The following is a 26,865-nucleotide window of genomic DNA, read 5'->3' as shown; positions in this document are numbered from 1 at the left end:
CACACAAGGACATGCACATGTGCACACACACACTTTCCCAGTTTGGTCCTGTCAGGCTGCCCCGAGTTCTCCTGATTTGTCAGATTAGATAAAGTTTCCAGAATGTTGTGTCCTAGCAAAGAAAGTTAATATGTCCTTTGTGCCTGCCTGTCAGGTTCACGCTGTGAAAAGATATACCTTTTATTTCAATAAACATCTGTAATATTTTCCTACATCACAGATTGTCTCCTTGAAACAATGTGTGATAACCCCTTGATGTCTTAAGTTATATAAACTTTGAATTTAATATTAATATATTAATATTAAATTATTAATATTAATATTAATATTAATATTAATTAATTAATTAAAATATTAATAGATATACTCTAAATTGGCTTCTTATCTTCTGCTTCCAAAATCCTGGGGGGGTTTTGTTGTGTTGTTTTTTTGTTTTTTGTTTTTTGTTTTTTGTTTTTTTTTTTTATAAACACCTTACTAGAAGGGCACTCTGCTATCATAAAATTAGATCTAGTTTCTAGTTTGTGACCTGTGGTTGTATATAAAAATAAAGTACATTAGCATTCAGTTCCCCAAGATGGATGCCAGAAGTATAATTCATATACTGTGAAGTAGGACACATCACACAATCAAACTGCTAACCTTTCTCCTTTGTTCTCATCTTTAAAAAAGAAAGAGGAGGGAATGGTATCTTGGTATGTGGATTTTGCCCCGTGATTGTTTGATAACCACAGACAAATACCATGCTTTTGCTGTTCATGCACATACAAATGTCCTATGAGAGGATGAAAGGATAAACCCTGCAGGAAAGGGAATGCAAGTGAGGAAGTCCCACAGGACCTTAAAGAATCACAGGTAAGTTAATACAAGAAAAGTGTGCAGTCTCATAAGGGGAATACTTTAACACTTTTAGTTTATCTTGATCTATGCTATGGTTTTACATTTGGTCATTATGTTCATTTGGCTAACAACTTTTTAGACAACATGACAAGCAAGTAAATTACGTTTACTAAACACTTGCATTCTGGCACAGAAAGGGAGCATCAACAAGCTTTGCTATATTTAGTAAAAAGAGAAGAGTAGCATCTAGCAAAAACTCAATGATCTCGTGACAATTGTATACATCGTGTTGAATATAACTGGAGTTTCACATTTTTTTTGCCAGCATCAATTTTCGTAGACTAAAGAGAAAGCAAACATGTAAGGAACAATTAAACTGCTGCATTCATATGTTAAAAGAAGCCATGTAAAAGTGACTGTCCCAGTGAAGATCATCATGTTGGCCTCTAAAGATTACTGTAGGTCATGTGTTAATCATAAGTCTGAATTTTACAGGAAATTCAGTTAATTAAATTTGTAGTCTTTGTACAAGGTGGATCTTTGTCCCTGTAAAACTGGAATGTATGTATTTTCTTTCTCATTAACTCAGTTGAAAAAATATGTAACAAAGGATTATTTTCATTCCTCCCCTTCACATATATATGTATCTTCACCTTGTGTACAAAGACACACTCCCTTGCACATGGGCACATACCTATACATTTCTGAGTTGAGAGTAAAACTGCAGCACGTCTGTCTTCAAAACATTGTTTTTATTTATTTTTAAAGCCTAAAGAGTGAATTTAAAAATGTAACTTCATTTCTCATCTAAATTATTTTGTTTACTACCATGGATTGTTTCAAAGTATATCCATCCACAAGAGATTCTAAATAACTGTTCATTCAGACAAAATGTTTCATGTGTGTGGCTGTTTTTGTATTGTACTCTGCTCTTCTGAATAATGAAAGTAGTAAGACAGAATGGCACTCAGCAATAGCCAAGGGAGGAAAGGTTAGGGGGGCAGCTTGGAAAAAAAAATTTTTACTAGAGATTTGGGCAGATTTGATATAAAAGTGGGCTTGGTAGGAGAAACAGAAAACAGAAAATTACTCCTGCAGAAGTAACCTAGCCACAAGGAAAGACAGTGGTCCAGCTGCCTGTTTTTGCTATACCCAAAGAGAATTATAAATTGATCACGCTTTTAGATGTATTCAAGTAAAGGCCATTGCTAATTCTGTGATAATTTCTTTTCAGTTGTAATGTTCTACTGTGACATGCAGTGTTAATTATTTCTTGAAGTGTGAAGTTTTACTGATAAAAAGGTTTGTGTGGACCAGAAAAATAGGCACCTGCTGCTCCCATCAAATCCTGCAGTTATTTGTCAACTGTTTCTGCAAATCCATCACATATGCAACAGAAAGCACAACTGGCAGAACAAAATGGCAGTCTAAAAAGAGAAACAAAGGTACCATTTTGGCAGTCCAACGGCATTCATTTATTTCCCATTTATGGTCACACAGCTTGACTCCAAGAGTTTGGCAAAAGAAGCAAACCCAAATTGAGTCACAATTTAAAATCCTATTGCTTGTACAGCAGGAAACTATGACATAGTTGCCATCATGGAAACATGGTGGGATGAGTTGCACAACTGGAGTGCTGTAATGGATGGCTACAAACTCTTCAGAAGGGATAGGCAAGGAAGGAGAGGCAGTGGGGTAGCCCTCTATGTTACGGAATGTTTTGATTGTCTAGAGCTTAATGATGGTGACGATAGTGTCAAGCATTTATGGGTAAGAATCAGGGGGAAGGCCAACAAGGCAGATATCATGGTGGGAGTCTGTTACAGACCACCCAACCAGGATGCAGAGGCAGACGAAACATTCTATAAGCAGCTGGGAGAAGTCTCATGATTGCTAGCCCTTGTTCTCATTGGGGACTTCAACTTGCCAGATGTCTGCTGGACATACAATACAGCAGAGAGGAAGCAGTCTAGGAGGTTCCTGGAGTGTGTGGAAGAGAGCTTCCTGACCCAGCTGGTGAGGGAGCCAACCAGGGAAGGCGCCCCACTGGACCTGTTGTTTGTGGACAGAGAAAGACTTGTGGGTGATGTGATGGCTGGAGGCCATCTTGGACACAGTGATCATTAAATGAGAGTTTTTTTGATTCTTGGAGAAGCAAGGAGGTGGGTCAGCACCTCTGGAGGGCAGACTTTGGCCTGTTCAGGAGCCTGGCTGACAGAGTCCCTTGGGAGTCCAGGAAGGCTGGACATTCTTCAAGAAGGAAATCTCAAAGGCGCAGGAGCAGGCCATCCCCAGGTGCCAAAAGACGAGCCAGCAGGGGAGAAGAGTGGCCTGGTTGAACAGAGAGCTTTGGCTGCAGCTCAGGAAAAAAAAGGAGAGTTTATGACCTTTGGAAGAAGGTGCAGGCAACTCAGGAGGACTACAAGGATGTCGTGAGGTTATGCAGGGAGAAAATTAGAAGGGCAAAAGCCCATCTAAGACTTAATCTGGCTACGGCCATAAAAGACTATAAAAAATGTTTCTATAAATACATTAGCAACAAAAGGAGGGCTAAGGAGAATCCCCATCCTTTCTGGATGTGGGGGGAAACATAGTGACAAAGGATGAGGAAAAGGCTGAGGTATTTAATGCCTTCTTTGCCTCAGTCTTTAACAGTCAGACCAGTTGTTCTCCAGGTACCCAGCCCCCTGAGCTGGGAGATGGAGATGGGAAGCAGAATAGAGCCCCAATAATCCAAGAGATAACAGTTAGCGACCTGCTACTCCACCCAGATGCACACAAGTCTATGGGGCCAGATGAGATCCACCTGAGGATACTGAGGGAGCTGGCAGAGGAGCTCACCAAGCCACTTTCCATCATCTATCAGCAGTCCTGGTCAACCAGGGAGGTCCCAGCTGACTGGAAGTTAGCTAATGTGACACCCATCCACAAGAAGGGTCGGAAGGAGGATCCGGGGAACTAATGGCCTGTCAGCCTGACCTCAGTGCTGAGGAAGGTCATGGAGAAGATCATCTTGAGTGCCATCACACGGCATGTGCAGGACAGTCAGGGGATCAGGCCCAGCTAGCATGGGTTCATGAAGGGAAGGTCCTGCTTGACCAACCTGATCTCTTTCTATGAGAACATGACCTGCTTAGTGGATGAGGGAAAACACTGTGGGTGTTTTCTACAACTTTACTTTATTAAGGCGTTTGACACTGTCTCCCACAGCATTCTCCTGGAGAAACTGACTGCTCATGGCTTGGACGTGTGTACTGTTCGCTGGGTAGAAAACTGGCTAGACGGCCGAGCCCAGAGACTGGTGGTGAATGGAGTCAAATCCAGTTGGCGGCCGGTCACGAGTTGTGTTCCGCAGGGCTCAGTACTGGGGCCAGTTCTGTTTAATATCTTTATCAATGATCTGGATGAGGGGATTTAGTGCACCCTCAGTAAGTTTGCAGATGACACCAAGTTGGGTGGGACTGTTGATCTGCTGGGGGGTAGGAAGGCCCTACAGAGGGACCTGGACAGGCTGGAGCAATGGGTTGACACTAACTGTATGAGATTCAACAAGGCTAAGTGCTGGGTCCTGCACTTGGGTCACAACAACCCCATGCAACACTACAGGCTTGGGGAACAGTGGCTGGAGAGCTGCTTGGTGGAAAAGGACCTGGGGGTGCTGGCTGACAGCCAGCTGAACGTGAGCCAGCAGTGTGCTCAGGTGGCCAAGAGGGCCAATGGCATCCTGGCTTGGATCAGGAAGAGTGTGGCCAGCAGGACCAGGGAGGTGATCGTCCCCCTGTACTCGGCACTGGTGAGGCTGCACCTCGAATACTGTGTTCAGTTTTGGGCCCCTCACTACAAAAAAGACATTGAGGTGCTAGAGAGTGTCCAAAGAAGGGCAATGAAGTTAGTGAAGGGTCTGGAGAACAAGTCTTATGAGGAGTAGCTGAGGGAGCTGGGGTGGTTTAGTCTGGAGAAGAGAAGGCTGAGGGGAGACCTTATTGCTCTCTACAACTACCTGAAAGGAGGTTGTAGCGAGGTGGGGGTTGGTTTCTTCTTTCAGGTAACAAGCAACAGGATGAGAGGAAATGGCCTCAAGATGTGCCAGGGGAGATTTAGATTAGATATTAGGAAGAATTTCTTTATGGAGAGAGTGGTTAGGCATTGGAACAGGCTTCCCAGGGAAGCGGTGCAATCACAGTCCCTGGAAGTGTTCAAAAGACGTGTGGATGTGGTGCTTAGGAACATGGTTTAGAGGTGGACCAGACAGTTAGGTTAACAGTTGGACTTGATGATCACAGAGGTCTTTTCCAACCTTAATGATTCTATGATTCTACTTTAAGTCTCTGATGATACAGCTGTCCTTTCTCTGGACCCAGCAATGCCTTGTTCCCCTTCTTGTCTTGTTTCTCATGTTCAGAACAGAGATTGGCACTCCAGACGGGGTAAGAATACAGATTTTCTTTTAAAGAACAGATTTTATTGGCAAAACCACACGCAACTATGAATTTGAATGTAAGATTTGGACACCTAGCAGTTACCCAGCTGATTATTTTCTTTTCAATATCAGGCAACTGGGAAAAAGTATATATCAGGGTTTGTATACTAACGAAATATGTGGTGGTCACTAAACAGTGGTGGTCTAAACCTTAGTCCCAGGAAGCCTTTGTGAGTCTGATTATCAGCTGAGTTTCTACTAGCCTTTTAGTTTCTGCTACCACTAATCTTGTGGCCTACATGGTGGCCTGGCCAAACAGGAGCAACACTCTAGAGACAAATTCTCAGAACAAAAGGGTTTGGTGTTTTATCTTTTTTTTTAATCCCTAGAGAAAATTCCAAATGAAATCTCCTTCAGAAGAACATATTTCAGCCAGTTTCCTCTTCTGATAATTAAAGAACAAGAATTGCTTTTATCCATGCTCCAGTGTGTTGCTATCATGTTGTTGGACTTCAAACATCATTCCAGCTATAAGATTCATTATTTTCTTTTCCATTCATCTTTAAAACTCTTCTTTTCTGTGATTCATTCCACCAACTTCAAAAACAAAACAAAGCAGCAGAACTGTTAGGTCATTGAAGTGGGATTTGTCTCATCTAACTGTTAATATGTACAATGCGGACAAGTATACGTGAGCTATAATGGCACTGTTTTTGTCAACAGAGAAATATAGACACTTTTAAGCATGATTCATCTGAATTACTTTATTGACGTACTTTATATTCAATAAATTGTAACGTGGACAGTGAAGGCAGTCTTTGGTACTGTCTCAGACAAAGGGCTCCTTTGCAGATATCTATAATAGGTCAAATGAATCCCAGCCTTGGTGCCCAGCACTAAAATCAGAGCATATCATGTTAGTCATTGTTCTCCTGGATGCCCGTAAGCTATTTGTTGTTATTTGTTACCTTTGTATTATGAATTATTAGCTTGTTTCATATGGTGCAGTTCATTGCATCATGGGTCCTGCTTCCCACTTTGGGCTATTTGTAATATTATGATAACATTGTGCACTGTGGCACAATAATCAGTAAACAGACAACAGGTTGAAGAGAATTTAAGATTTGTAGAGGGTTTTCTCAGGTTTTTCAAGTCTTGAGGAAAACACAAAGAGCACTGATTCTTATATCTGTGGAGTCTGAGCACTTCTGTTCTTAACTTCCAATATTTCAGGTTCCCTGACAGAGGGCTTGCCCCAAGGTTGTTCTAGTTCATTCATGGAGGCTGTGCATGTGCAGTTGAATTGTGGGGAGCATTATAAATTCATAAGTCACACTGTTAAATTCTCTTGCTCTGTGTTTGCTATGAAATCTGTTACAGACAACTGTTTAGTGTTGGACGTGAGCATGAGCTTTATGAGAACCATGTCATGCTAAACCACACTAGTCCTTTTACAAATGGAGCTCCAGAACCATTATAAATGGACAATCCTTTTATGTTGAGATTACCTTCTGCTGAATATCCTATAATGATGCTGTAGTTAATTCTCAGATAAACTAGCCAATTTTTCAGGAGTTCTTTGTGTTTGGAATATCATGACTGATAAAGAAAACATAGCTTTTAAAGTTCTCCCTCTTTTCACTCTTTTTTCACACTTACTAATGTGTCTGTTAGCAAACTGACATCATTAGCACCGGTAGTGTAAAGTTAGCTACTAGGCTCAGTGAGCAACACACCTGTCCTAGGACAGAAGTAATTTGCCTTGAAACAGCAGTCAGATAATATGACTGAGATTCCTGGATGTCAAATGGTATGACCTCTTCGACATACCTGTCTAAAGGCTCTGACATATTTTTTAAGCAAGTCTACAAGACAAGAGATTATAGAAAGAATTTGGTTTTGATTTATCAAGACTTGAGTAGAAACCATCATACCATATTTTAGTCTAGTACTCTGGACTAATACTAGAGTATTAATCATTATTCTTGAAAAAAGTTTTCTTATGTGCCTTTTAATGCAGTAAACATAAAAGCCAGTATTATGGCAAAAAGCGTGTGGTTATTAAAACGCTGATACCCAATGTAAATGAACATGAAATTTTATCTAAGATAAGGGTCTTGATTTATTCAGCTAAAGAAGGTTTGTGTATCTAGACTCATGTTTACCTACTCTGGAAAACTTGGACTGAATGTTTCAGTAGAACTAGGAGATTAACTGGAATGATATCATGTAAATGTTTTCTTCTTTGAGACTCATGAGGCTGACCGAAATAAAATAATGATAGGAATGGATTTTCTGAAATAATTTTGTATGTTTTCAATCACATTACAGTCAACCCCATCTGTGACTAATACTGCTCATATGATTGTCTCAGTCCTCCCCCCCAATATACACGTCTTCTTCACTCTCAGTTTTGTTTTCTAATAGACTGATGATCTTCATCTGGAGCCAAAGAAACTGGGCAAGGCTTTCTTTTCCTGGGAGCCATTAAACTGCCTTTAATTAGTATCTGCCAAGGCCATTAATGAGTTTTCACCATCCAGTGACTCATGTTAAAAAAAAAAAAAAAAAGAAAAAAGGCTAAAATAGGCCAAGGTAAAACAAACCTAGCAAGCAAACAACCTGCAGTGCATGAGAGATGTTGAAAGCCTCCTGTCACAGAAAAACATCACAGAACTCTTAACCCAAGTCATTTGATAAAGTTGTAGCAATAACAAACAGAACAAAAGCAAAAAATCAACTTGACATACTGCTTCAAGTTATAGCTGTCTTTTCAATATTCTAGAGGATAAGTTTTTCTGTACCTTTACAAAGATAAAAATACTCCTAAGTGTAGGAAAAAAAAAACTTGCTTTTAGGTTGATGCTTAATTACTTTGCTCAATATTTATGCAACTCAAGCTCAAAACACCCGTAATTATTACTATTACCTCAACAGGTTACTTCTGCTGAATAGCCTGTACTTATAGCATGACAGGAGCCAGCTCCTTGTGGGGGTCTATGTGAGATCCAGTCTTTTGTTCCATGTTGTCAGTACAGCCCTGGAGAAACACTCCAGTGTGTCAGCTTAGGAAGTGTTTCCATGATGCATATTGTTCAGTGGCAATACTGAAACTGGACTGGGGAACTAAACCACCATTAGAAGAACGCTGCAGATTTTTTCCCTGCTCTCCAGCCAGCTAAGCCCCACAGAGGTGAGTTCTCACACCCAGCACTGAATTCTGCTGCCCCAGTCACAAAAAATGGTACCATGTGTGTCAAAACAAATGGCAGGAACCCAAAACCTGTGGAGGATTTTTATTATGGAGGCCTGGCATTTTTTAAATTTAACTTTTTAAAATTTCATTAGTGGTACTGATTGTAGTAGGATCTTGAATTAGGTGTTGAAATTGTGTTTCTTGTTCAGATATCATAGGAGCAGTGCCTGATTCCTTAACCATAAATAGTCTTATTGTATCTTAAGTAACTTGATGAACTGGGATTTATATGCCTAGCTTGTAGTCATCTTCCTGCAGGAATTTGGGAGCAGCTCCCTGAATATTTACTCCCCTTTCCATGAATATATGGGCTGTACTGCACATATTTTCCCCTTTTCTACTTATGGGAAATCTCAGTAAGGCAAATCTTGAAGACCTCACATGGGACCATGCAGACTGCTTATGAGACACACTTTTTTAATGTGCTGATGTAGCATACTTTTTACCTTGGTCCTCCAGTAGGCTCAGCAGTGGAGAATCCTACGATATAGTGACCTCAGAAGTCCCTACACCAAGCTGACTGTCACCTATCTCTTCTGTGAGTTATAAAACAAAATCCTGACATGCGTCTGATTCCTTTTTTCATTTGCTACACAATATTCTTTGGTAAAAGACTTTGCAAATCAGTAACCTCTATGATAAACTGTTGTCGCTGTACATTCAAATGTAATTCCTCTCATGCTCATATATTTCAAGAAAAGTCAAAACAAATGGCTGTAGTTGTTTTATTATCCCTTGTTGTCCTTTATATTTACTCAGTGAAACCCTACCCAGAATTTAAATTTCTTCAAAGGCCTTTGAAGGCAATGTTCCTGCCCTAGCTAACAGATAATACCAGAAATACAAATGAAAACGACAATGTTCCTTCTTTCACCCAGGACCCCCCTGGTCTGTTCCACTCAAAAGCAGGAACTGGCAAGAGAGCCCATGTTTTCTGGTACAATGCTATTAGCCAGAAAAGAGTGGTTAATTAAGTGACTCTTAGTCCAATTATTTGTCATGTGAATGAGGGGAAGACTGACTCAGTCATTCTGTCAATACTTTGTGGATGAACACTAAGCAATGTAATTGCTGAATGAACCTTGTATTCAGCATAGAATTCACCTTGAAGAAACCTTAGTCTTTACACAAAACAAATTACAAGATTCTCCCTTTGCACCATCTTAAGAGTACACTAAGCAGCATGCTGAAAACAAAAGCTAAGAATATAGCTTTCTGTTTGAGATTTTGTTTGCTGAAATGGGATATTCCCTCAGGCCTCTAACTTGGACCTTATAACCCAGGTAAGGAAGTGGTATCTTAAGCGAAAAAGAAAAATAACTTATGCTGAACTTCATCTGTAGCTACTGTAAAGCACAAACGCTTACTAAATATGAGTTCTCTTGGTTTCCTACAAAAGTTCAGTGATTCCTTTCTACTTGTAAAGGCTTCAAAATATGGCCTCAGAGCAGCTTATGCTAGGAGGCCATGGATAGCCATGACCGACTTCTGCAATTTTTCATCCAGGCTCTGCAGTCCATAAAGGAAACAGGCTTCATGCCGTTACAGGCCTTCACTGAATGTATTTCTAGTTTCTCATCAGAAGAAGATTTCAGAGCCCTATGACAGACACTGAAGCAAACTCTGAAGTTAGAACAAGGAATGGATCAGAATCTCTTTGAGGAAGAAGTCATCAGTCCCTCAAGGTGACCACTGCTTGAAGAATGAAGAACCGGGCCAGAGTTTAGGCAAAGTGAGAATGATGAAGAAAACTCCTGCAAATACTCCCTTCCCCCTGGCTTCTGAGCAACAGACTCTGAGCTACCTTTACTGATGGTTGTCTCACTCCTGTATGCAACTATGACGAACCTTCAAAACTATAATGTCTATTTTTTCCTACAGACTTTATAAAGAAAATTCTAGTTACCTTCAGCAACCACTTAAGCACTAGTGATGCTTCAGATATACTTCCAGAATAGCTCTAGTTTGCCTAAAATAATTGCAAATAGACTTAGCCTATATAGTCAATATTTTAGAATGTAGGAGATAATTTTATCCCATATGCTTCTTGTGGGATAGATACTGATTACAAGGAGCTCATAATGGAGCAGCAGGTAGGATGTGTGGAAACATACTGTAAGGTACCGATATTTCCCAGTCTGCAAGGACTGTTCCAGTGACAGTGACTACAACTGGGGCATTCTACCCTAAAATGTGTTTCTAGACAGAAAAGTCTTTGTACGTTCTAGAAGTTGTGAAGAGGTTATTGACCCTGGTTCAAGCAGGAAGATGACTTCTGGATGTCCTTTCAACTGGAATTATTCTACAATCCCGATTCTAATTTTTGCATGAAGGAGGATAGTAATAACTAGTGTTCCCTGCAGCTTAAGCAGAAAGGGATTTCTCAGTTGTTTTCTGTGCATGTTATAAAAGAGCATGTTATGACAATATTTCTAACTGAAATTCTATCAGTGATATCGTCATGGTTTAACCCCAGCCAGCAACTAAGCACCACACAGCTGCTCACTCACTCCCCCCCCCGGTGGGATGGGGGAAAGACTTGGAATAGTAAAAGTGAGAAAACTCAGGGGTTGAGATAAAGACAAGTTAATAGGCAAAGTGAAAGTCACGCACACAAGCAAAGTAAAACAAGGAATTCACTCACTGCTTCCCATCGGCAGGCAGGTGTTCAGCCATCTCCAGGAAAGCAGGACTCCACCACATGTAATGGTTACTTGGGAAGACAAATACCATCACTCTGAACGTCCTCCCTTTCCTTCTTCTTCCCCCAGGTTTACATGCTGAGCATGACGTCATATGGTATGGAATATCCCTTTGGTCAGTTGAGGTCAGCTGTCCCAGCTGTGTCCCCTCCCAACTTCTTGTGTACGCCCAGCTTACTCGCTGGTGGGGTGGTGTGAGAAGCAGAAAAGGCCTTGACTCTGTGTAAGCACTGCTCAGCAGTAGTGAAAGCATCCCTGTGTTATCAACCCTGTTTCCAGCACAAATCCAAAACATAGCCCCATACTAGCTACAGTGAAGAAAATTAACTCTATCCCAGCCAAAAGCTGCAAAGAGATTTTTAAAAAATATTTCTGTTGTTAAAAAGAAAGTCCAGATATAGAAAAGAAAACAATTGCTGTAAACTGTTTCATTGACTTTTATGTCTATCCCTTGACTGTGACAGCAAATTAGTTTTGTTTCCCAAGACTCATTAGTAGTTCAGATTGCATACTTGGTAAAAGAAAAACTTTATTTATTGTCTATATAAGCTCCTTTCAAAATTGAGCCAACAACTGAAAACTTTGTTTTTAGAGAACAGCTCTTCTTATTCCCCACTACATGTGGTGTATCAGTCCTTGAGAAACTCCTCAGCCACCATAGCACAAAGTTCTGATCTCTCCTTACTTCTGGTCTGACACAGAACTTTATGATTTTCACTTATTATTAAGGGATGTTTACATAGTCCACCTTTCAGTCTCAGGTAAAGGTAATTCTTGTTCTCGTTTCAGTTCTATTTAATGCAACTCACAAGATAAATTTTTACTAGCTGTTGAAGTTATAATGCGCCTGTGTAAAATAAATTATAGCCCATGTGATTTCAAAGTTCTGGATTTGTAACATTTTAGTATCCCTTATTTAGCGTATTTCAGGACAAGGTGGATCAAGGGCATATCACTGTTCTGTGGTGTGGGCGACATTGCTTATCTCAGCATTGCCACATGGGACAGCCAGGTGCCTTTCCCTGTGCACTCACAGTGTGTGAGCTGCCAGTGTGGAAGGCGACACGAGTCACAGAACAACAGAGCAATCGTGGCATTTCAGGTCAAATGCACAAACCCAGGGGCAACATACGTTAGAGGCTTTCCACCTCAAGGTAGAAGGTACCTGCAAGACAAGCTTTAGGGGCCAGAGAGTGTGGCTACACTTGCAATAAGGAGCCCCTAAGTACAGAAAAGAGTGATTTGGTACTAAGCTATGTTAGAAACTAAGATGAGAAATATGTGGGTCCTTCTAATGAGAAAATTAAGGCACTATCCTGGGAGTTAACTGAGGCTTTAACTATTTTATATGTGAAGACTGATAACGTAACCTGCCATGAGAGGCATTTTCCTGAAGCATCCTTCGCCTTAACCTGACCTGACCTGAAAGTCCTGTAACTTTTGTTGCACCCTGGTGTCTGAGCGCAAACTACTTGCTCCATCACTGTTTTGGTGGGACAGAGAAACTTCAAACTTTACACTTGGCAAACTTCCTTTTTAAATTAAATATATCTTTATACGTTTCATATTTATGTGTTATACATTATACAAAAGTATATATTTCATTTCAATATTTGCCTAAATCTATACCTATTTAGAATTCTCCCCTCCCAAAGGAGAAGGCAACATAACAAAAATAGAAGGGAGTTAGAATCTGATAAACAGATTCTTGTACAAACTAATAAGAAAAAGCACCATGATCACATCATCATCTAACTCAAGGCCACACAATTGGAGAGATCTGCCTCAAAGTCTTATTTTAAGACGCCCAATGAAAAGAAACTTACAAATGCAGCTCAGCAATCTGGAATGGTTTACAAGGAAGGCCAAAAAGGAAACATTTTCTTCAAGGTTATTAAAAATAAATAAATGTTGCATATGGCCATTAGAATTTATTTAAAATTAGCACAGAATTTAATGAGACACACAGGAAAAGTATTAAGTAAATAATCGCATTTTTAGCATTTTAACATTCAGCAGCATCTAAAATGATTCCCTCTGACTTTTCCCAGGTATGTAATGTCAGAAAACTCAAGCCCCTCAGGAAATATTTCACATTTTCATCTATTCCATAAATAAATATACTGTTGTTTTTCTTTTCCTTTGTGCCCAGAAGACTGTATCATTCAGTAGTTTACTTTAGCCACTTAGGACACCTACTCATCTGGAAGCTTAAAACTTTGAACTGTATTGTGAAGATAAATTTTTCAAAGCAGAAAAATTACAATTTCAACCTGTATGAAGATACAGAGCCTAGACCATAGGGCCTGTCTCCTGACAGATATCTTATAGAGAAATTCTCTGAATATTCCTCATTACAAATCTGTGCTTCCTAGCTCAAAGTGTCACTAATGGATTGCACAGTGAGGCAAATTATTGCCTCTCATGTAAAGAAATTAAATAGCTGTCAGAGATGGTATTCAAATGTGTTTTAACCCAGATGTCTCTGTAAGAACAAACAACATTTTCTTTTCTTATACTACTTTTTTCTCTAATGTTAAGTAAGTCTCCCTAAGAATGACATATATATTTTTCCAAAACTGGAAAGCATTTTTTCTCTTTCTTCATCTCTCTCTTTTTTTTTGAGTGATGCTTACACTGTTGTCCCTATGTAACAGGAAGTATCACATCCTTTTTGCAAAGGAGCATACAAAAGAATAAAATAATGGAGATATAGGTTGTTTACAGTTTGCCAAGCATCATATGGTGTGGGGACAGAGCTGTTGTCCTGACAGTCAGCAGTCAAGCAGGACTCTGAAGATCAGTCTCTGTCTTTCCAGCTGCACTGTTTAGTGAATAGTGGCACAAAGACCCCTAAATTCAATGACTTATTTTTAAATACAATTCACTTCAGCTGCAAGAAGATTTTACAATCTAATATTATCTGCATATTTTTGTAGCTTCCTTGTGAACTTCAGGTCTTTAGGTCTATTTCTAGAAAATTGTTGTGTTTTGTTCTGGTTTTCTTTTCTCAAAGATTTGGTAGATTAGTGCTTGTATTAAAATGTAAGCATTGGTAGAAGCATACAATTAGTGGAATCTCTCCCATTCACAGAGGCACAAGTTCTGTCCAGCTGACTGAACTCTGCCGCAGAACTACGGAAGAAAGTATAGTAGGGGTGATACCATTACACAACTTAGTTTAGAAGCTTTAAGGAAGCATTGTGACTTAGTCCTGTGTAGATATCGGGGAAAGTAAAATTTTCTAATATCAGCATTTAAAATGTAGAAAATGTTTTAAGGTTGAGAAGAGAAAAAAAAAAAAATTTCCCCTTGATTGTGGAGGTTCTACTACACAGAATGTTCTCATACCAGCAGAAATTTTTCCAGTCTTCAACAGGTGATTAAAAATATCAGATAAAAATACTCTAGGCTCTTCAAAGAAGGAAAGATATACAAGAATCCCACATCCTGAAGCCAATTGTGTTGAATGAAAATTAAATTTTTAAACATTAATAGAATTTTTTTTGGTGTTTGGCATATATGGTAACTGTCTTTTCTGACTACATTTAAAGCAGGTCATGTGGAGCACCATCTTGGGTCACAGCCACAGCTTCAGTATGTTCTGTGTGTAGATGAGGTGAACCATGAAGTATTTTGCTGCTCCAGAATTTCCTTGCTTTAGAAAAATCTCAGCTCCCCATTAAACTTCTCTGCCTTTTGCATTATTTCCAAATTACAAAAGAAACACAGATGGGGGTGGGGTAACCAGTAAGGGATATGGGGTATCCAATAAGGGATAAAAAAAATATGGTTTAAAAAGGTCTACAATTTCTTCAACTTTGTGTTAGACTTGTGTTAGTAGATGTTGAACTGCAGGTAAGAGCTGCTCAGCCTATGCAGAGTATGCAGAGTTGGTCCATTACTTTGCTTCAGTTAAGAGAAGAACATGCCAACTTTTATAGCTCTTCTCCTTTCTGTTTCTGTGCATTTCTAAAATTGCCTTATGTTTGTTTCTGTTCTTGTTCTTCTCCTCCCTGCTCACAGCAGCTTTTTCAGCCTGTCAGCCTTTTGATGTTTCTTTTTAACCTTGCCAATAAGGTACAGATTTCAGCCTGTGAAGTCCAAAGCTCCTTCAGTCTCCTGCTGTGAGCATAGTCTTAGGCCTCTCACCTTGGAGGCTGCATGTACATACTCATCAACATTTGACATGTAAAAAGACGTAGCCTCCATGTTTCTGACTGGTCAACAAGATGTTCATGCGCAATGTTTGAAGGCAACAAAGATGTTATGCAGCCACTTTGCACTTGCGAGTCCAATGGATATGGGATCTATCATGTCTGAATCACTTCTCTGATGCCCATGATGTGGAACAAGTCTGATCTCTTTGACGAGATTAGACTTGCTACCCAAGTACATCCAGCCCAGATTGTCACACAAGCACGTCCATCACTTCACCTTGCACACAGTGGAGTGTAATTCTGTGCATGCACAACTGGTACCGTCTGGGATTCCCAGATTTCTCTAGCCCCTAATGGGACTATTGGGACTACTGCCATTATGCTCACTAAGCTGCCAGGACTCTGTAAATCCCATACCGATGGTCAAAGAAGCTTTACAGTGGTAAATGATATCTTAGAAAATGTGCAGGTAGGGAGACTGCCTTGGAAATATGTTCGTGGCAGCCTTCCAATCTGGATGGTAAGCATTTTCAGCTATGGATTTACCATGCATTTTTGATCTACAGCCAATTTTCTTCAGCTCTTTATTCATCTCCTGTAGTATACACTGCTGCGTATATATTTTTACAAAGCCGTGTCTTGACTAGAGTTACTGCCATTAAACAGTAGAACTCCTTCCAAATCACAGATGAAACTACAAACAGCCTTGAGGAACAGTCAATTGTATCTCAAGGGAAATTAAAAAATCCCCCCGCCTTTTACTACCTGCATTTAACCTATTTTGTATGGGGGTTTTATACCATTAAGCACGGGGGAAATAGTGCTGCCAATATTTCAGACCCTCAGGCTTCCATCAGAAATGGGCTGTTTTGAAAATTGTATTCAACAGTAAGTATTTAAACTGTACTCAGATCATTATATCAGTATCACAAAATTGGCTCGCAGTGGAAGTCTGAGATTTTTCTCCTGAAGAGGGAACCCCTCCACAGTTCATTAGCTTCTTTTCTATATCGTATTGCAATAGACCAAACAAAATAAGCAAAAAAGCACCTAATTAATTTTAAGTTTCCTGAAATGGGTTACATAATATAAGGCTGCTAGTGCACAAAAGTTGTAAAATATATACATTTAATAAGCATTGAAAAGAAATTCTAATTAGTTTGCTCAGCAAGCAGAAAGTCTTATATTTCAGAAGTGTTTTTCACCTGTGGATAGCCTACTTTATGAATTGGGAGAAACAAGTTTCTGAGCATTACCTGACCTTTTTGAATCCCATGTTTGCAAAAAACATTATGCTGAAACCTTATGTATCAGGCAAATTGACCCAAAAGGCATACCCACCATAGCTGTTGCCAGCAGAAAACAGCTGGAAGTTTGAAATCCATCCTGTTCTCTTCTGCCACCCCTGAAAACCCACTCTCTTCAAAAGCCTTCATGCTGGGAGGTGTGCAGATGAGTTTCCATGACCGATTAGCTGGCTGCAAAGCATTATCTGTTTGTTTATGAACTCACAAAGAAATGAGGACACAGCAAACATGCTCACGTCCAGTGCCTTGTGCCTGCTATTGCTGGCCCCTTAGTGAGGGAAGGAGAGATCTATATAACATAATGCAGATTATAAAAGGTGCATGCTGACTTCATTTTTGTAGTACTCCCTAAAACATGGACGTGTTTCCTGCTAGCAACGATAATTGGTGCCAATTTTGGTAATTAGATCATTTTTACATGCCTTAATAACAGCATTCAGTACTGTACATTAAGCTCCTGCATGGACAACGTCATTAATGCTTTGACTTTTTCCTCTTGAGGAAGCAGTAGGCTGGGTAGTAAAATTAGGAATTAGTCATTTTGCCAGGAAGTAAGAGTTTTATATATGCAGCATAATCTGTTCTGAATATGGACTGTGGTATTTAATTGCAAGGGCTGCAAAAACAAAAGTTCTGAATGAAGAATAAAAAGAATTTCCAAGAAAAACAATAACATTTTGCACTTTGTTTTAAATTTCTAAATTATTTAATTGATGAAGAAATGGTATCTATCTGCCAAAGTAGGTACAATATTTTCTTGAAATTAAAAATGCATTTTACATAAAATTACATCATATTACATGCCACTAGTCTTTCTTACAACTGTGTACTTTTGTTTTGTCTCCTTCAGCAAAGTTTCACATGTAAACATGTAAGAAAAGGGTAAGCCCCTGTCATTTCGACAAATACCAATCAGTTGCCTAAAGAGCTATCACCTAAATGATATTTTAGCTATATTACATTATGTATCTCCAATAAGTAGTCTTGAATATAAACGTTAAATCTGAATCCTGGATTCAGGACCTTCACATCATCTTCCTTTTAGTTGGCAGAACCCAAATACTCCATTCTAAACACTTAAGCCTATAGGTTTGGAGACTGAACTCACTGCAGTGTTTGGCTCAGAAACATTTTTAAATAGGTTCAGCCTGCAAACTGGGGCCCTGGTCAGGACTGGTTCTTCAAGAATTACCTATTCTTCTTTTCCACTGCTTTCAAAGTGTTTGTGCCATTTCTTGTGTATGGCTGTAAGATGGAGCAACTTGGCTTGAGCAGAAAGATCAGACAACGTGGTCATTTCTCCTGTGTTGGAGAAAACTATCTAAAAGCACTACACAGCAAAGGAAGAACAGGTTTGTTTTGAACATTGGTCTCATACTGAACCTTCATCCAGCAGAGAATTCAAGCACTAAGCAACTAGAAGAAAACCTCCTCATGAAATCCTTATTGATTATAAAATATAGAGTTGCAGACACTGCAAAAATTCATCTGAACCTCCTAAAATCCCATTACAGACATTTTTCAGACCATCCTTCTTCTGGGCCCCTAGCTCACAGTAATTTTTTGGCCAGTTTATCCTTTTGCTGCCAATTTATCCTTTTGCTGCTCCTATTGAATTCTCTCTGAAATGTTCAGCAGGTGCAAAATATTCCTATGCCTGTTGTTAAAGGTGTGATAATTTTTCAGCATTTCGCCCTAGTTGTATCCATATCTCCATAGTCTTTATTATGAATTACAGATTTCAGTTTAAGGAATCACATCTTTGTTTTAATGCATAATTGATGTTCAAGGGTACTGTAAGCTTCAAGGTTTTGCGGCAGCCAGTTAAAAAATTATTTCATATGAACAGGAAGGAAGCTGGCTTCCCTTTCTTTGGTTTATATCACTTGTATGGATATCAAATACACAGGAATGTAAAAGCCAGCCTCTAATTTGTCTCTGTGTACTAAACATGAAAAGAAGAAGAAAGCTTTTGCAGTTCAGAGCAATTCTGTCAAAAGATTGTTATATACAGGTACTTATTCTGCTTCACTTCTCATTTGCATATGAAATCCTGCTTGACAGATCTCTGAGTGCAGAGTAAATTAGAAAAGTTAACCACTCTTTATCCATTATTTATGTGCTGCATAGTCTAAAACTACCAAGTTTTCTTCATATACAGTGTGTTAAAGTACAAAATTAGTATAAAAACTACATCCAGACCATATTTTTTGTATTTGCTTGAAATAAGAGCATGGAAGCATTAATAAAGGTTTTCTTTTTAATTAACCAGTGGCATTTTAAAGTGGCAAGATGTATGCTGCAATGGAGAGCTTTTGAACCTACCTTGACGAGAAAAGACAAATGATTATCTAAAAGTTAATGAACTGAGTTCTGTAATGGAATGGGTAGAGGTAATTGATATGAAGCAATAAGAAAGCCTGGCAAAAGCTGAAAGGGAAAAATCTTCGAGCTGATGTGAAGTGACCCAGGAGAACCGACGACAGAGAATAAGTCAGACAGTAAGTAAGCAGCAGGGTCTGGTAAAGTTGTCACTAGAGTACCTGTTGAAAAAAGTTGTACTGAAGGATTGTTGTATGACTTCCACAGTATAAAGGAGGATTCCTGATAGGATAAGGCATCATGTTATCTCAGTCCATAGAAAAATCAAAGAAGGAAGAGCGAAATACATGTATTTCCATTTTAGACACTGTTTTTCTGTTTGGACATTTAATATGTTAACTTTGAAAAGAAAGCCCAGTAGACTATATTTTGGGCTCAATTTCAACAGTATACCCTCTCTCTAACACTTTATTAGGCTGAAGTAGGTAGAACTTTCACATAGTCAGAACTGCCATCATCTAAATAGACATAGATACCATTGTGTCTATACTTTTTTTTGAAGACTCTCTATTACCTTCCCAGCTGCATTTCCACATTGTAAATCTTTCACCTGAAGAGATTTTTTAATAAACCCCCACTCCCTCCGGCCCAGAGCCATTTGTTAAGGATGTCCTCTCACTTGTTATTCGTAGAATTATAGAATAGTTTGGGTTGGAAGGGACCTTTAAAGGTCATCTAGTCCAACCCCCCTGCAAGGAGCAGGGACATCTTCAATCAGATCAGGGTGCTCAGAGCCCCGTCCAGCCTGACCTTGAATGTTTCCGGCAATGGGGCATCTACCACCTCTCTGGGCAACCCGTTCCAGTGTTTCACCATTGTAAAAAGTTTCTGCCTTATATCTAATCTAAATCTACCCTCTTTTAGTTTAAAACCATTAGCCCCCATCCTATCACTACAGGCCCTACTAGAAAGTCAGTCCCCATCTTTCTTATAAGCCTCCTTTAAGTACTGAAAGGCTGCAATAAGATGTCCCTGGAGCCTTCTCTTCTCCAGGCTGAACAACCCCAGCTCTCTCAGCCTTTCCTCATAGCAGACGTGTTCCAGCCCTCTGATCATCTTTGTGGCCCTCTTCTGGAGCCACTCCAACAGGTCCATGTCTTGCTTGCACTGAGGACCCCAGAGCTGGATGCAGTACTCCAGGTGGGGTCTGACCAGAGTAGAGCAAAGGGGCAGAATCACCTCTCTTGACCCGCTGGCCATGCTTCTTTTTATGCAGCCCAGGATCCTCAGCTGTGCCAGTGCAACTCCTTGCATGGCCATACACCAAAATGGATCAGTGAAATGGTCCAATTTAAAATAAAGCTGGTTCTTATATATTACATATATATTATATAAACATATATTTAACATGGATTATTAAACAGAACTGTCAGATGAACAACTGGACTAGCAGAGTAAGGAAGAGAGTAACCTCCAGTGAGAAGCAGAAAAAGGGATCTGGAGGAGGATGGGATGGGAATTCTTGGAATGGTGGGTGATGGAAAGAGGGTCCAGCAGCTGAAGGATAAAAGTGCTCTCCCAGAAAGTGAGATACTTAGCCTGAAAAGATTTAAACTACAGCTCTTACTTCCCATATTAGCATCCTAATTACCTGCATATAAACTATTCTGGCACACTGGGGTATATAAATCACTGCTTACCCTCCTGAAGACATCCTATAGTTCAGAAGCTTGCAGGGCCATTGAGCAAGCAAGAGGAGGCAAAGCTCTGTAGCTCAGTGATTCAAGCACTTGTCTGGAAGAAGGACACCCACCTTTCAAGGATTTCAAATGCATTTCACACTAAGTTTTACTGGATTAAATTAATTACTGGCCTTAAATAACTAAAAGGGGCTGGATCTGTGAATTTCAATATGACGTATTTGTCTTACTGCAGTCTAAAGATAAATATTTAGGCATCCAGTAAAGGTAGGATTTAAAGCTCACCCTTATGTTCAGCGTTTCCTTTTGGCCAAGTTTGGTAGCTCCTAATCTGACACACTGGCTGTTGTGATCCTGTGTGAAGTCCCATGGGTTTCCCCAGTTTAGGAGGAGATTTGATATTTAGCACAGACTGCAGATTCCAGTCTCAGAGTATATGCTTCAAAGTTAGGCATTGTAATTCTGAGAAACACAGTGTATAAATCACTTTGTGAAAGTACTCCTAAACACTCAGGACTTTTAGTAGTAGCAAAAATGAGAGACTGGATAATCAGATTTCTATTCTTTATTGCTTTTAATATGTTGCCCAAATTCTGACTTCAGATATGAGTAACTGATCCCAATAAAGTTTTTTAAAAAAATCTGTATATGTTCTCTTTTAAGTGAAGCATCTAAAAAGCATCTTCTGCTGAGGTGAGGATAAATATTTGATTTTCTGGGGCTGGAAAAGTCCCCTATGTCTGAGTCATGTTTCTGGTACAAACTCATAACAATCTGGGAAATCTGCAAGAGTGCAAACAGAGTGGAATTTTCCATAAACTGGTGCCACCATAATGTGCACTGTGTAAAGTTCAGTTTACAAACATTTAGAAAAAAATATAAGAAGTCTGTAACTGGATGAGATCTTTGAAATGTTTCTAAAGAAGCTTTTGGCAAAGTAGAAAAGTAGATATTCAGTCATGGATTATCTCCTGCAAAATCTCTTGGTTAAATAATGTCATTTTGATTTCTAGCAATAAAGACCTTACGTAAGAAAGAACTTGCCAGTTTCTCTCAAAAAAACCTATTTGGTAATGTAAGATTATCTTGTACACTGAATATTATTAATTTTTATTATTAATTTTATTTCAGGATATTTAATTCATGGAAATTAATAGAAGTTGAAATAAGTTTTGTGAAATTGTTTACAGAGCCAAACATGGAAGACTTTTGGATAAAAATATGGTGACAAACTCACTAAGGTGTTATATTAAAACTAGATGGTTTCCTCTGATCACAAGGTAAAATGAACTTTATAAAGTAAGGGCTTGACGATGGAAGATATTTTGGTGCTGAAACAAGTAAATAGGTGCATAGTGGGATTTTCCAAACACTAAATACAAAAAAACACCTAAGGAGTTTACCTGACTCACATTTATTTCAAAGAGGGTAGAACTTTATTATCATCAGTGACATAGGAAGAATATCAAACAAGTAATGGAAATTTCACAAGAGGTGTGTATACATGCATACAGTATGCATCACAGCATGTATATGTATCAATCACAGTGATGACAAACAACAGGGTACCATTTTTTTTTTCCTTGATTATTTAGGTCTCTGAAATTCAGGTATGTATTTCCAGAGTGGGGATAGACCCAAAATGGGTCATTTATCATAGGGACACGTGTACATAAGCAAATTCTGGCATGAGGGAAAAGAGCTGCAAAGAGCCTACTCCTTCCCCAACCTGCTCCTCCAAGGCAGTGAGACCTGTCCCACCATCAGTTAGTTGCCTGTGGGTGTTTGAGCTCTAGAAGAAAACAAACCTTTTTACCTCTGATGAACCTTTTCCAGCAGCCAACTGCTCCTGCATGCTGAGAGCTGAGCATGGGACTGGGGCTTTGTGAGCAGCAGTCTAGTTCACAAAACACAAATGACATGTTTAGACTTGGGCCTAGAGCAGTAACCTATGCGTGTATCTAATGCAGTCCCAAGTTATCCAGCACAAGGGTATATGTCAACATGGAGTGTCAGGAGTTTAAACTTCATCATTAGTTTGGTAGGCCAACACAACCCACTGGTGAAGGGGGAGAGCATTATAGACCTTTCAGTATACAATTCTAACAGTTTGAACTGAAAAAATGAGACTGCATTTAATTTATAGTTGAGCAGGGCATGGTACTAGTCTGATATCAGAAGATAGAATCATAACTAAGCTAGCAACAGTTTAAAACCAGACCTTGAATAAAGACGAACTGTCTCAAACTTAGCAAGTGTTTGAGATGCTGCCTTAATTGTATTGGGGTCCTTATTTTGACTTTCAATGCAATTCATAAACAAAACAGACATATGAGCTCAGTGTACTCAGATGAGAGCATCTGTTACCCTAGGACAAAACTATTCTCTGCTGCCTTTGAATTAGAATCAACAGGAGCTTAAAGTCACGCATATGTATGAGCAGTATGATGATTTGAAGTCATAATCAGAATTCCATCATTTAACTAGAAGCCCTGCATGTTTTTAAATATAACTTTAAATATAACTTAAAGTAGAAAATTACTTCTCAATGTTCAGCGACACACAGAAGAGCAGCCAAAAATAGAATAAATGTACTTGTGATCTGCATAAAAATCATACTAAGAAAGAATGTGCTATGGTCAGAAAGATAAAAACGACAAGCCAATGAAAGCAGCGGGAAATAATATAATCCTTGTGTAAAGTATTTCTGTTTTGAGACACTGGATATTTTAAAGAAAAGTTAAATGTGTTTCTGAACAATTTTAAATCTGTAGAGCTCAAAAACTGGTGAAATATTGCTGTTTAAAATCTGACTGTAACAGGCAACATAAAGAAGCCTTTGCCAATGTAGGTATTGACAAAGAGCAGTCACGGAATTACTTAAAAGATGGGAACAGAAGCAAATCAGTCATTCCAAACAATCTGCATCTTAAGGGAAATAGCAAATAAACTCATAGAAACCTCTGGCAGTGTAGTTTTTAAAAAATCATGAAAATTGAAGAGATAGAGGAATATGGCAGAAAGAAAAATGTGGTATTAACTCTGTCCCCAAGATTTTAGGCAAAAATTTCAGTCTATTGTTCTCCTAGATTAATCCCTAGTTCCTCCATTAATGGCTACAATGTTCTCAGCTCTATTCTTATATATCATATTACAAAGCATCATCTATCCACAAACAGCCGGTCACTCTCATTATGAGATATTTTATAATAAGGGTAAATTTGATGGTTCAATCTATTATTTATCTTTTCAGATAATTTTAATATTGATTTTTGCTGTTGTGTATTGTGTTATAAACACTTTGTCCTGTTTCTTTGACAACTTAACAGCTTACCATGCAAACAGCTACCACGCAAACAGCATGTAATGCTCATTACTACATGTAGTTCATTCAGTAACGTGATAATTCATAATACAGGGGAAACTCAAAGCAGTAGGTACCCAGGGCTTGATCCTGAAAGAAGCAGCATAGTCTGGCTCTCACCCAGCAAAGCACTTATGCATATTATTTACAGTTTGAGTAACTGAATTTTTGTCAAGAGATGTATTGAAATAAAGCACATGATTAAAGTCTTTGCTGAAGCAACGCCAGAGTGCTCAGGACACCCTATGTCTGATAAAGCCATATGTTTGCTGGCAAAGTTGTTTGCAGGATCAGGCCCACTTCTAATACCACTTTTTACTTTAATTTTATCCTATCATAAGTGGATAACTTCTTTACAGTTGTTTTGGAGCATATCTGTGGTTGACAGAGCATCAGTGTTCTCTTTCCTTACTCTCAAGATGTTGATATTGATGTGAAGCCACATAATAGCTATGCCTTCTATCATTATCCCATGTCTTTTTCCATACTCTCCTCCCCTTTTCTTCCAGAGTTATTACTGATGTGAAAACCCCTTTCTAGTCCAGAGAAGCTACTATTCACTGGGCAAAGAAAAATATTTGCTACCATAACTGGAAGTCCTGTGTCTGAATGTTTTCACAGGTGAGAAACTAGAGTGATGTTGCATATACCTAAAAAAGTCTCTTTAAACTGAGAATCACAGAAATATTTAAAGAAAACAAACTCCACACCCACAACTCTAATAGAATTTTGAGTTTTGACAACTTAATGGACTTATTTTTGAAGATCAATTTGCATTGGTGATAGATAAAATGTAAAAATATGTATCCCATGCAGGTTGGACATATTTGTAGAACAGCTTATATTACAAAAGCATGTTACATTCACCTCTTCTTAGATAACTAAAACCAACAAGAGAAATAAATATTGTTTCAATTAATATTGTTTCAGTTAAGAAACATCACGTCTATTCTCTTCTCTTCTGATGCAGATTTAGTCCCTCATTACCCTCTTGGTAAGAAGTTTCTGTCTTCCCTCACATTGCTTGGAATGTCTTCTTTTTATCACCTTCAGTAAGAAAAACAACATGAAGAGGATTTAAAAATTATAAGGTGCAAGGGTGAGGAAGTACAAGAGCACTTATCAAAACATTCTTGCTGTCCATCTTGGTCCCTGCCACAGAAGACCCCACTCAGCCCAGTGACTTGTGAAAGAGGATGCTCCAACTGGCCACAGAGAAAGCCTTCTGAGAAGGGGTTTGTGTTTGTCATACTGCTGTCAGGTGTATGTGGGCCAGGAAAGATAGCCACCACATTTCCATGGGGACTTCACAATATTAAAGAGCCTGGAGGGCTGAGAGAAGCTATTTAGCTCAAGCAAACTTTTTGATGTGCCATTTGCCTTTTCTCCTTATGTCTCACCGCAAAATTTCCACCACTGTGAAGGATAACGGGAAGGTTTCTCACAGGGCAGAATGGGGAACAAATGGGTAGGCTGCAGTGGTAAGGATGGCAGAGAAAGAATGTGCATATTTTGCCCTGGAGACTGAAACAGCTTCCAGTCATCCTGAAGTATGTGCCAGAAGACCTTAGGGAGGATCCAGAATTTCTTCTCTGAGCTCAAAATGCGATGTGGAGGCATCCTGTCTAAATTTGCTGGTCCTTATTCTCACAAAGGATTAACCTATCATGATGCCATGTGAGCGTTTATTGGTGAAAGGACCTCAAACTTGTTCTCATGGGCATAAGGCATAATAATAATAATAATAATAATGCATAAGGTATAGTGCTAAGTAAAAACTGGTTGGATTCTTTGTCCATTAGTAGTAGTGGCAAAATTAATCAATGGATAATTAAGGACAGAAAAGAATGGGTTCAATGATGTGATTGTCAGTGCAAATCTCTACATGTTTTTAGTTTGAATTATTTTCATAGGAAAAAATGTGTATTCCAGATGTCGAATTTTGTAAGGGAATAGACATTCCTACAGGTATTTGGTAAGAATTCACAATATGGAATAATTCACTTTGAGGTCATAAAAGTGTGGAAAACTGAAAAATAGACACATTCATTGTCCTCCTGTCTGCTGTCTTCTCTTTTAGTTTATTTGGATTATTTCTGATTTCAAACCAATGAATCACTTAACTTTTAGAGGAACCTCTGCAGTTTTGACATGAATTCTGCAAAGCCCCAATCAGATTTTGTTGCTGACTGGATTTGACAAGTAAGTTCTAAGATCACAGAACAGTTTTTAATAACCAGTCAAAATCACTTACAGAAGCTATAAGGAAAAATAAATAAATAAATACCAATGCTGCTTAGAATAGTTGTGCTTTTTTTCACAGCACTGTATGTAAGTAGCATTGTTGTCATTAAATCTGACAATATTGAAGAAAACAGCCCTCTAAATGGATACATTTCAGTGCTTTTTGGACATGAAGAAATACGGTTAGTGAAGTTATTGCATGGATGAGTGAGAAAGACTATAATCTATAACAAAGAGCTGGTTCAGCTGATTTTTATTAAAAAGTTTCCATTATAAGGCTTAGCTGACAGAAAAGGAACAACTAAATCCATATATTTTTCTATAATTAAGACTAAGTACCAGACATGAATGTCGAAAAGGTTATGAGGCATTATAAACTAAAATAACACCTGAGTAGTTCCTCTGGATTCAGATAATGAATTCTCTTTACTGAGGGAACATTTATCACATGGGCTTCTGTGCTTGTGTGTACATCAATGTTTCATGCTTTCAGTCTGTTATGCATTGGATGCATAAATACTAGTACATTAATTAATTTTTTTAAATAAAA

Source organism: Platalea leucorodia, assembly GCF_965183815.1.
Source record: "Platalea leucorodia genome assembly, chromosome: 4".
NCBI lineage: Eukaryota > Metazoa > Chordata > Aves > Pelecaniformes > Threskiornithidae > Platalea > Platalea leucorodia.
This window is presented reverse-complemented; position numbering follows the sequence as displayed.